The sequence below is a fragment of the Hippocampus bargibanti genome, linkage group LG12 (assembly GCF_051943395.1).
Source record: "Hippocampus bargibanti isolate YZ-2025 linkage group LG12, ASM5194339v1, whole genome shotgun sequence".
NCBI lineage: Eukaryota > Metazoa > Chordata > Actinopteri > Syngnathiformes > Syngnathidae > Hippocampus > Hippocampus bargibanti.
The window spans coordinates 3,296,430-3,309,844 of record NC_142745.1 but is presented as its reverse complement, the minus strand read 5'-3'; positions in this window follow the sequence as shown (position 1 = coordinate 3,309,844).

Here is a 13,415-nt window from a genome sequence, read left to right as displayed (position 1 = left end):
CCTTCGCCCTCTCTCTCTCTGTTTCTCTCTCTTTCTCTCTGTCTCTGTTTTTCTGTCTCTCTTAGTCTCCCTCCCTGTCTCTCTCTTTCTCTGTCTCTCTCTTTCACTCTTTCTCTGTCGCTCTCTCTTTCTCTGTCTCTCCTTCGCCCTCTGTGTTACTCTCTCTCTCTCTCTCTCTCTCTCTCTCTCTGTCTCTGTTTTTCTGTCTCTCTCTTTCACTCTTTCTCTGTCGCTCTCTCTTTCTCTGTCTCTCCTTCGCCCTCTGTGTTACTCTCTCTCTCTCTCTCTCTCTCTCTCTCTCTCTCTCTCTCTCTCTCTCTCTCTCTGTCTCTGTTTTTCTGTCTCTCTCTTAGTCTCCCTCCCTGTCTCTGTCTTTCATTCTCTGTCTCTCTTTCGGTCTCACACACTTCTAGCTGTCCATCATAAGACTGTATACACACACACACACAGACAGTCCATGCTGGCTTTATCGCTCACCCTGAGACATAACATCACCCAAGAGAACCACGGATGGCATGCGTGACTCTATGCAACTGAACGAGAATCGCAGCGCATAGAAACACACAGATTGTCTCCACATTTCATTGAGAGAGCAAAAACAACCCCCTTCAATGTGGGCCCCTTTCATTCTATTTTCGTCGGCCGGAGCTTTTGGACAAATGAGCGTGCCTTTCTCCGCGCACGGGGGCCGTCCCCTTCGGGCTCTTTCATTTCCTTCCTCGGGTGATTGTCCTCAGGGCAATACAGTGCAGCTTTTGACTCCAATCAAAGACACAAGAGGGGCTTCCTCGCCTCTGGGCTGCGGGCCTTCACATTTGACCTGAAGAATGTTGTGGTGTACCCTTCCTGACGTCTACTTTTTAAACATCTGGATTTAGAAAACGGCTCGGTGTTTGAACGCGACATCTGCCCGTATCGCATATCGCAAAGACAAGATTGACAGGTCCGAAGCTTATCCCTCTCGGCTGGCTGCCAGAAAAATGGATGCAAAGTTGAACTGTTGTCCAGTTTTTGAGCGTTCTGTGAATATTTTTGTTATGAAGGGATGGACGCGCTGTTTCATTTAATCCAGCGGGTACTTAGTTGCTGAAGCTGGAGATCAAACCTCACTCAGTCCTGCGCTTCTGCTTCTCACGAGGTCTTTGGAATTTCTGGCAAGATGTAAAGCTCTGCCAATTTCTGTTCTTCCACAAAATCCTCTGGGGAAAAGTGCCCGTGTATCCAGTTTCCTTCATCTCGGTATACCGTAAACAGATGAATGGATTGCAAGTGTCCTTCTCTATTATATGAGCGTACTACTACGCGCATACAAATATCGCTGTTGTGGGAATGATCCAAATAGGCCGTGCTTGCGTAAAATCCAACTTAACTGGCAAGAATTTGCTCATCTAAGCAGCATCAGGCGAAGAACTTGAGGCTAAAACACAAATAAAACCCACTTCAATAAAACACCCGGAGTAGAGGCTAAATAAATGGTTCTCTCCGATCAACCGCAGCCATTTTGTGCGCAACAAAAACTTGTATTACTTCAAAACAACTGTGCTAACTGCACTGAGGAGTTCAAAACATTCAGGCGATGTGTTTCATCGATCAATTTGTTGATCATGAAGAAAAGAATCAATTGTCCGTCTTTAAACTGCATGTTAGACCCTGACTTTGACGCCCGCTAATCACATAGCAAACAGCTAAGCGTTTGTAGATATATTCCCATTTAAGGACGATTGATAGTCTTCATTTCATTGTTTTGGGAATGTGGGAGGAAACTGGAGTACTCAGAGAAAATCCACGTAAAGCATGTGTGAGGACATGAAAACCTTACACAGGAAGGCTGAAGACTTTCGTGTATTTATTTAATCCCTCCCCCCCCCCCCTGTTCGGTTCACTTGTGCTTGGAACTCCCAGTGGGCATTTTACTTCAAATTCGATCCATTTCCGTTTCTTACAATTGTTTCAGACAGTTCTATTGGGCTTTTGTTGAGCTGCCGATACACATTTTTTTCTTCTTGCTCGTTACAAAAAATGTCCGTTGTGCTGAGTTCAGCATTGCTTTTTGTCATTTTTGTTGTCTCTATGAGTTTAGCACTGTTATTGACAACATATACTTCGGCCAAGAAAGTTTTCCATTTATTGGCATGTTTATTTTTTGTTGTACTAAGTTCATCCTGTCTACTTGATGTCTAATTTTAAGCAGATTATTTACTTACAGACAGTGTAGGTGTTCAAATACCTGACACCTGTAAGTAAAGAATCTGCTTAAAATTAAATGTTTATTTTTTGTTTGCTTGTGTTTGTTTTATTTTGGTAAATAATGTTGCTTGAACAATTGGAAAAATAAAAAGAGGCCCTTCTATCTAGTCTTGAAATTTATTTGTGGGGTGATAGAAATCACCAGCGTGTTCTTATGATGCGTACTTGGCACTCTGCCATGCTATGGCAATCGCGATTTCTTTTATCATTCTTTTTTTTTAATATTTCTCTATGAGACAGCCCATTAATAGATTTGAATTGAAAATATGTAATCATGTTGGTCACATTTGGTGAGATACCAGTCCAGCTGAAAAATGTCATCTTCCACTTTGTTTCGTCAAATTTGACTCATTGTCAAGGTCCAGAGTCATCTCATCTGCTTGTCCACCACAATGGTGACAGCAACATTTCTGATGAGAAAGTTGAAAGTAGCCCACAACGGGTCGTCTCGATATTTGGATCTCTTTCATAGAAACCAGATGGGCTGTCCATCTAAACCAACAAAACTTGGTGCCGAAGGTGGCAGGGGAGCTGCTCTATGTCTTGTGACTCAGTCATTTTTGGAGATTTGATACGGCTCACCCCCTCACCCCCAAAAAATGCAGACATAAACACACATATGTATACGCATTTGCCCGCACACACACACACACACACACTTGAAGGGGGGGAGGCAGAGTAAACCAGACAAGGGAATGTACACACAGATAGAGCGAGACTTCCAGACGGAGAGCCAAAGGCAGGAAGTTTGAATAACACACCCAAGTGGGTTCATTAAGCAGCCGTATAAACATGCTCAGCAGATTTCTACAATAAATTTCAGACATAAACACGCACTGTACAATGCACAATAGCAAACAGGCCCTAGACAGCAGACATTCTTTATCCTCCCCCAGCACCCTCCTCAACTCTCCATCCTAGTGGGAGCAAACAGGACCCCCTTCGGTGATTCTTTCGTCTTTGTATGAACTGTGATTGGCTGGCAACCAGTTCAGGGTGTCCCCTAGATACTGCCCAACAGTTGACAGCTGGGAGAGGCTCCAGCATGCCCGAGATACCTATGCATGTTAGAAAATGGATGGATGGAGGATCATTCACTCCTGTGACAGGATGAAAGACCTTCTCGGACCTTATCGTGGTGCAGATCTACTGCTGCCATGACATCATTTCCTGAGCGATTTGAGCTTTCAAGATCAGTTTAGAACAGGGGGGGATATTTGCTTGTATAAACCACCTTAAGCAAACAGAGGCATCTGTCTCCACCGCAGATGTTCCCTTTACGTGAGCATGTACTCTTGATTTTTTTTCTTCTTTTCAAGGTAGTCTTTTAAGCCGCATGTCACTTGAGAAAAATGAGTGTGATGTGAAGAAAGAGGTGTACAATATAAGGGACATTCCAACGGGGTGAAGTGAGATTGTGTGTCTGTGTGTGTTCCAGAAATTCTGCCGCACCTTTTTTTTTTCTAGGTCAGATTAATATTAGCTTTGTGTGTAGGCAAATCGTCGTTATGGTTTCAATTTATGAATGAGGTTACATTTGAGTTTCGTGGCAATGGCAACTATAGCTGTGAGTGATGTCTGCGATTGCGCTTTTCTCTTGGTGTTCATTCCAGGGCAGTAAAAGAAGTGTGCCAACTATGAGCGATGAGTCTTTAAATGTTACCAAATGTTTTGAGCTTTCTTGGAAGAGTAAAACCCATCCTTGTTTTTTTTTTTTTTATATCACACTCATGTCACGGCGTGAAAGTAAAACTTCATATGCTTCACGATTATCATCACATGTGAAACTGCATCACATTTGAACACTCAGAACCTTTTTTATTATCACTGCCATTCCCGAATTTATTTGGGAATTGGAACTATGACGTGGAGCATCATTCCTGAATTTGTTCCTTTTTTTTCTTGCGGGGGTGCCGATAAAGCAGCCGTCAGACCTCTGGCAATGTTTTTCCCTTCCACGAGAGGGCAGCATTTACCTTTTGTACAGCCGTCCCCATTTCTATGTCAGATAACTCCAATATACAGTAAAGTCTCGTTATATCGATATCGGATATATCGATAGTCCCGGTTATATCGATATTTTTTCGGACTCCCTTGAATATCGATATAACGAGACTTTACTGTAATTTAGGAAGTACGTCTTTTATTCTGATGAAAGAAGATAATCCAAGGTTTCTTACGCTGCATTGAATGTTTACATAGTACTAAAACTAAATATTCTCTGGGTCTTGCAATTTGAGTGAAAATGACAAAAACCCTGGCACTGGAGTGGACACCCGTTTGCACATCGTGTGGTAGTGAATGACTTCATGTGTTTTTGTTGTTGTCAGTGTAACTTATTTGGTGGTATTCATAAAAAAAAGAAAATAACGATGCAAAAATCATGATGATAAATAAATCTGCCTACACGGTGCGCTAATGTACTCTGTTGACACACAGCGAAGCAGCCTAGTTATCAGTTATTCTCTTCTCATGTTATTATCTCATAAATTCCCGTTGAATCATAAACCCACAACACAAGCTTCAATGCCGTTTAGAGCACCATGTTCTTCCATTGTACATTTCAGTCCAAAGCAATGCAGTCTATACACTCTCTGTTTGGGGTATTGTGTGAGGTCAAGAGCTTATCACAATGAATTGGAAGGGGGGTGATGTAGTGATGTGCCCAAAAAGCAAACCGTTTGGATGGAAAGCCTCATTGCTTCATGAAGCCTCATTTTGTCATCACTCGGGTGACGGGGGGCCAGTGCACTGTTGAACAGGATCGAGTTCTTGCCAAAGTTGGGGAAGTTCATCCAGCGGGAGAACTTTGGGTTCCATGTGGTTTCGCCATTTGAAATCAATCTTCATCATAGCTAACAATGACCCCAGTGCTCATCTGAAACACAATCGTTCTCGCAGAGATACATTGAGATCCAAACCTTTTTTGTTTTGTTTCTATGTCAGTAGAACAAGGAAAGCTTTTGATTCAGACTTAATTGCTACTACCCCCCTTGTCCCCCCTCCCACAATTACATACAGATGTAAAAATGCTGCGCGGTCAAGGCGCGTGAACATTTCCACATGTTTTTGGCTATAAGGAAGAACAATTTTGGAGGTTCGAACTTTAGCTGCTCCAAGATCAACTAATATGAGGAGCAGGTGTTCAAGTCACTGCGGTTGACGAGACAGACAAGAAATGGCTGTGAAACGAGTTGGAACCCTGACAATAAAAGCAGTAAAGTGGTAAATTTCGATCGTTTGGTGTTGTTTTCATGTTTAATGCGGTTATAGTAATTTTTGTCGCAGATGTTCTTGTTTCTTTTTTTTTTGTTTGTTTTGTTATGGTGTATCCGTTTTGTGTGAGTTGACAAAGTCAAGCGAAATCTTTTTCCATATGTATGTTTGTTTAGGAAATGAGTCCCATTTCCTATTTTGGAAAATTAATACATTTGTTTCTTTTTTTTTTAACGTCTTCCGTTTCCCTACTCTTGTGTCCAAATTTATTCGTTGTTGCAGGATATACGTTTGACCACTAGATGTCGTATTTTATCTACTTTCTCAATTAAGCGATGCTTTATTTTGAGAAGCTCTGCTCACTTTCATGGTCAACTCTTCCAAGTCCTAATTGTATGCTCACTTATCTTAGAAATGGAAAAGAAGTATCCTAAACAGCTCCTCTCTTATTAACAGGATAAATTGCCTTGTCTTCAGCAGAGATATTCATATTATTGTATTTAGTTTTAAACATCATCTGTCTTCAAACTTCTAATTGTCAAACAAATGTACCCTCGAAAAGGTGTTGCTACTAATGATGCTCTTTCTCCAGCAATTTATTTGAACATGCTCTGTTAATTGTTTATTTTTTTTCCTGAGATTGCGAGAGAAGGTCTGCTCCAATTCTTTCATTGTACACACAAGCCAAAACGAGCACAGGGAAGTGAGACCGAGACCATAACAAATCATTTTTTATGGGAATTATGACCTTGTCATCATTGACTGTGTGAAAGCAGTATCCTTTATATAGTCTTGATAGCACTTTGTTTTCACAACCACAAAGTAAAAGGTGTTTCTTCACGTTGGGCTACTCCATGGATGTACCATGCTTTTCAACATTGTGTCAATACAATTTTATTATTTATCACCAGATAGTCAGTCAGTTCCGGGGAAACCGGCAATGCCACGCGATTTGTTGTAAGGATGTAATATTCGAAAAACGACAGGCACTACTGAAACAAGCCCGCATCCAGCCAAAAATGTAATTTGAGACTGCTTTTGGCTCACACCTTCCGAGAAGCCCATTTCATCCTTGTTCTCGGGCTTACTGCCAAAACAATTTGGCGTGGCCTTAAAGTTTACCAAAATGGCCAAAAACATAACCTTGTGGCAAATGTGATTGAAGTCAATTTTGTGGATCAAGCCATAGCTCCTGTTTTGCATTTCGTTCCAGCTACTTCTAAGAGCTCACTTCTAAGAGCTCTTAGTTTGGCCCTCTAACCACCCCTGGTGTTCAATCGCTGCCTCTAGCGATATCGAATGCCTTTAAGTGTTCTTGCTGAGCGCTGTCTCGAGAATAAACATCTGCTTGCAACACATTTGAACAGCACTCAAAATGGCCACCTTGGTCTACATCTATCATGAATGTAAACTAACAAATCATTTTCAGACTAGTGATCATGGTATCGCCCTAATTTATTAACTGTTGTGTGTACACCCATTATTCCCCTCCCCCCGCAAAATAAAAGAGAGAGAGAGAGGGGTGGGGGCAGGAATACATGTACATTCAGGCCTATGGCCATATACCAACAAGGTCATGTTGTGTATGCATATCACGGTGCCCGTCGTGCCATATCACACCTTATTAGAGAGAGCGATGTTCTGCATATTTATTAGCCATTTCACTACTGTCTCGAGCAAAGTTCAACATCACATTCAATTTGTTGTGCGCATCCACTGACTTTATCGCACAACGTCGAATGCCATCAAAATAACACCCTGGCTTTGTTAGTAAAGTGTGTACAGTGGGACCTTGGCTTACGAACTTCATTGGTTTCCAGACAAAGTGTGTAAGGTGAAAAGTGTGTATCCCAAAAATTAATTTCCCATAGGAAACCATTAAAATGAGAATAATCTGTTCCAAGGTCCCCATAAAACATAATTTTCTACTGACTTACTTACTTAAAACTACACAAAATACACCTTATTTTATGTATAATAAATGTGCTATAGTATTATGATTAAAGAAGTAAACTGTACTATACAATAAAGTCATTTTATTTACTTTTGTGATGGTCATTAATGGCTTGATGGAATGGAGTGTCCGGTTTCCTCAGCATGAAACACTTGATGAGGTACATAGGCTTCTTTCACCATCTTGAGGAATGATCCCTTGCATGTGCTTTCTCTGTGATAATTGTATCTATTGTGAATTGTGATCTTTTTAGGTGATAGCTTTTTTAGGTGATAGCTTTTTGCATCGAGTGTACAGGTGGCTTGTGCGGGTTATTTGTGGAGCCTGATTGATGGGATATTTTAACTGTTTTCTATCCATTTTCTCACTATTCTCACACTTTTGTTTTTTTGGACAACAACAGTGGCCACCATTTTCTTGTTAGTAGAACGGGCTCGTTCGCGAACGACACATCACTCATTGTGGCCACTCCGTGTGTACCCCGAAAAATAGTTTGTATACCAAGGTAAAATTTTCATAAATGTAACGTTTGTAAACTGAAACGTTCAAAAACCAAGGGGTTCTTAAACCGAGATTTCACTGTATTCTGAATATTTAGCCATCCAATTATAACTTTCTCATGCCCACAGTATAATAAGTAGCCAGATGTCTCCTTGAAAACACACCAGCTCATCAGTCAGGCATAAGACTGCGCCAGTTGATGCAAACTGAGAATCAGATAACCAACATTGTCATCATGCAAAATTACCCAACAGGAAGAGAAAGGCCATCTCGCCCCCAACATTAGCATCACTTCCTCTACTTCCAAAAGATGCTCCTGCTCCCATTTGGCTGATTTCATTTATTGCCCCCCATCATGCCTAAATGTCCACGCTAGCATTAAGCAACCATCTGTGGCGGTGTTGCATTGGCTACTGGCTCAAGGCTGTGTCTTAAATAGAAGCAAGGGAAGATGTATAACGACACTTTGAATGTTTTATGGCAACAAGGAAATAAAAATGTAAAAAAAATTCACTGGAATTATGTCACGGTTTGCAAGGTGGTTGTAGTGGACCCCAAAAAAAGCAGGCAGGAGGGATGAGCAGGGTGTATTTGACAAATTGTATTAAATAAAGTCAGCCGGAACAAAATTTCCAACAACAAAAATCACCAGAACAAAAAGGTCAAAAGTAGCAAACAAAACCACGAGTAAAAAAAATACAATATATTGTATTAAAATAAAGTCAGCAGGAACAAAATCTCCAACAACAAAATCACAAGAAAAAAACGTCGTAGTAGCAAAGTAGTAAGTAGCAAACAAAAACATGACAAAATGAAACAAACCTGAAAGGGTGAAACAAACAATGACATGACACTGGATCATCATGCCGGGAGTCCTTTTAACTGCCACTGATTAAAACAACCAAAACCTTTGCAGCTGCAGGCGGGGCCCTAAAGTGCCACCCGTTGGTTGCCCAACTGAAATGTGACAAATTACCTGTAAGGCAGAAGCGAGCAAACTTTGACTCAATCATATACTGTACATTCACTCAACCACAGGTCTTAAAGGACAACTGACACCCCTGGACAAGTTGTGTCCATAATTTGTAAAAACACATACATAACGCGATGGTGAATCCTTGTGTGTTGCACCAAGACTACTATTTGATATTTGCTGACACAAATTCCCAGCAAACAAATGAGCCCATTTCCAACGGAGCTTGGGCGCCATCTTTTGCATTTTCTGGGTGCTACATTGCATCATTGACGGCTCAAATTGATATGGGAGGACTCCTTTAATCGATTGCAAACATTTATGCTTTCCTCTTCAGAACTATTTGAATCATATTCAGAACTCGATAAGTAATAAGAAAGCATCTTCTCCAAATCTGAAGCCATTTTTTTTTATTCTCGAGCAAGGAAAGACGTCTTGGCGTGACGTCACGAACAAGGGGGCGGGACCTTCTGAAACTGGCCACTTCCGGGTTCAATTTGAAGTAGTTTTTGGACACTAAGTCATTTTTATTGGTGTTTTTTTATTTGACTAAAAATATCAGCCTGCATGTTTTGGGTATTGTAGATGCTATAAAACGTTTTTCTGATGTCAGTTAGGAAACAAAAAATGGTGTCAGTTGTCCTTTAACTGAGACGACAAAACAATAGTTATTACATGCAAATTCTGTATACAATTATGGTTCGTTCGACCCAAGCAATAGCAACGGATTGTTTATCTGGTTTGATGCTATTCAGCTTCCTGACAACGGTCAAGGTGCCATTGAGTAAGGAATAAATCCCACGCAGGCTCGAAAGGTGCGGCATTGTTCGTGTGCCCTTTTCACGCCTGACGTCTCTCCGCGCTATGTGTGCTCTGGTACTCTGTGTTGTGTGAAACATAAATATAAAGAAGAGTGCGAGTTGAAATTACCATTAAGTGTTATTGTTTGTATGCAGGAACATGTTTAAAAGACAGAAAATACATTTTAAAAATAGCTTACACAGACACACACAATCAGTTTTATTAGCTTGCTTGGAAAACAAAGCAAAGTTAACCACATTACCTATGAGACATGGACACGGGTCGTGATCTTGTGTTTTATCATAGGTCAGCATGTTAATGAGAAGAGAGAGAAAACCAAATAACGTAACGAAGCGTTGAAGGCGGCGCGTCAGTAGCTGCGCTAGATTTTCACACAATTAGCATGACCTCCTTGCACCTAGCATTGCACAATTATCTGTTTTGGTGTGAAAACAATGCGAGTGCCTATCCGATGTAAATGTCAGCAAAGCAAATACAGTAAAGTCTCGTTATATCGATATCGGATATATCGATAGTCCCGGTTATATCGATACTATTTCTATGCACGCACGGAGAAAATTACATGTAAACAGGGTCGGATATATCGATAGTCCCGGTTATATCGATATTTTTTCGGACTCCCTTGAATATCGATATAACGAGACTTTACTGTAAGTGTGGGTTTGTTGGAATCAAGTATTCCGAAGTAGTCATTAGATTTGTATGGAAGATCGGCTTTCTTGTTGGGAAGTGAAACAAGATGGCTATTGCTTCATTTCCACTGAAAACGCACGCACAATGCAGATCAACTCACTTTAAAGTTTGACAATAGCCGTTCTCTGCACTCTTTTACTATATAAAAGCCCCTTTCAAATCTGAATATACCGTATAAGGGGATTTGTGCATCTGTGATTTAATGTTGTATGAGAATAAACAAAAGATGCCAGGTTCTGCTCCAAGCGACAATGCAGTTTGATTGCTGCCCTAATTTTGTCTCAGGCAGTCTTCCCCTTCTCAGCCAACGGTTTTTCCTCGAGGGCCCATAAACTCCTCTGTGATCCCATCATTGGCTTCCGGTCGCATTTGCTCACATTGTTTCGGTGGTAGGCAAAAGAAATCTCACACAATCCGCATCTGCGCAGCGCAGGGAGGAAAACGCCAGCTTCCAACAGCCACACGAGTAATGTGTTGGCAATTTTTCAGATATGGAAAGCTGCCCAGATCTTATTACAGATCACAAAAAAAAAGACTTCAAATAGATGTATATACGAATTAGGGGTGATCATCTCCCCACAAAAGATGTTTTGATACGGTGTTCAATACATAAAGTTGGAAAAATATTGGAATGATTTGATTAAGTTTGCATCATTGGGATAACGATTGGATTTGAAATCCTACGGTTCGGGTATGGTGAAATGTGTATCACGATATCAGTGGTGGACCATCAGGGCCTGCAAGGCCTTCTCTGCTGGCCTAAAAATATCTGAATCACAAACTGTTAATTATATTTTCTTCGTGAATTCTTATTAAATACAGTAAAGTCTCGTTATATCGATATTCAAGGGAGTCCGAAAAAATATCGATATAACCGGGACTATCGATATATCCGATATCGATATAACGAGACTTTACTGTAACTCTAAATTGCCTTTCAGCTTCCTTTCATTGCTTTTCCCCTGTTGCGCTGCTTCCAGATGTGTGTTTTCGTATTTAAGCATTTAACCAAAGTCACATTTCAGCCATCGTTTGTTACCAGGGTCACAAAGCCACCTGGACGCCTTCACAATCAGTTCTGCAGGCCTTGCAACATCAAATGTGTCTATTAAAGTTTTTGCCAGCTATGATTTGCTCGTCACATGATTGGCTCATCACTGGCTAATCATAGTATCACTAGCTGCTACTGATAAGCGCATACTGGAAGTAGCTAGCACACTGTATCTGTAGCGAGCTGCATAAGCAAATATATTTTTGTGTTGATTTAATAGCGGTTTTGTCAACCCAAAATGGCTTAAAGAGAAGAAAATTATTTGGTTGGAGATGTACTGTTAGCCATTTTCAAGACGGGCTTTCCGATAATAGATGGACATCATTAAGATTGGACAGTCCGAAGCTAGCAAAATTAGCAAATGATATTGCAATGTTATGAGGTTATCATGAATCCACACATTCATAGTAAACATTTGAACAATTTAATAACAGTATCTTCAAGTTACAAGTCATTTCCTGGTTAACAGCGTCCTCTAGTGGACCTCTCGTGAATCACACCATACTCAGAGCTGTGGATTCATTCAGACATTGCACTACTGAAGAGAGTTATTGTGAGAGATATTGTGTGTGTGTCTCTACGTTTACAATTAGATTAAAAAAACAGCAACATAGACTGAAGAAAGAGTCTTTGTACCATGAGAGAGGTTTTGAAAAGGTTTTTATTTTGTTATGCTTAGAATATCTTGTTTTCTATCCTTTCACTCCCACCCCAACCCCATCCCTCTTCAATTGCTGCTGTGGACTGCAAATTTCCCCATTGCGGGACGAATAAAGGTATTCTGATTCTGATTCTGAAAAGACGACGCAATCACACTTAGCTTGAATCACACATATTGCATAGTGTGACTTTTACCTTGCACATACTACGGGGTGCTCATCATGTCTCACCTACTGTTCATTAACTATTTAGTATGAATCATATATGTGTAAATCCTAAGTTTATTTTGTTTTGTTTGAGAAGCACAAATCCATTCACTCACGCTGAGGTCAAGCTAACTCGTCGGTACTTCACAGCTCCGTGTCCCTAAAGCAAATCAAACATGTTTTCATTCCCCGAGCTGCAGTATGTCAGTGTGAGTGTGTCCTGGACACTTCCAGGAAATTACCACTTTTAAAATCCAATTACCTGTGAAGAAAACACTTTGCAACCGGCGCGGGATGACATGCTGTTCATGTGGTAACATTGAGCAGAGGACAACGGGTGTGTTGCGCTGGAGAATTGCCGCTGAACTCTTTCTGTTGAGTTCTTTAAAGGACAACCGACATCACTTTTTTGTTTCCTAACTGACATCAGAAAAAAACGTCTAAAATACCCAAAACACGCAGTACGATATTTTTTTGTCAAATGCAAAACACCAATAAAAAGTGTCTAAAAAGTACTTCAATTTGAAACCGGCGGAAGTGGCCAGTTTTAGAAGGTCCCGCCCCCTTGTTCGTGGTGTCACCCCAAGACGTCTTGCCTTGCTGGAGAATCAAAACAATGGCTTCAGATTCGGAAAAGATGCTTTCTTGTTACTCATCCAGTTATGAATATGATTCAAATAGTTCTGAAGAAGAAAGCATACATGTTTGCAATCCATTAAAGAATTTATTCCGTGTCATTTTGAGGCATCAGGGATGGGAAATGTCACACCCAAAAAAGGCAGAAAATGGCGACAAAGCTGTGTAAGGAATTAATCAGCCCGTTTCCACAGGCTGATTAATTCCTTACATGGAGCTTTGTCGCCCTCTTCTGCCTCTTTTTGGTCCTACATGAAGTTTTCAGACCAAACAATACAGCAAAATACATTGACGTGATGAAAGGACTGCTACAATGTGTCTTTTTTTCGGTCAGGGGGCGTTCCTTTAGTGACGTCACGTACGGACTCGTCACCAACTCAAAAACAAGACTTCCTGAATGTTCAGCGCGAGTCTTAAAATGTAAAATATAGCTATATGCGGTGGAATCTTTGTAAA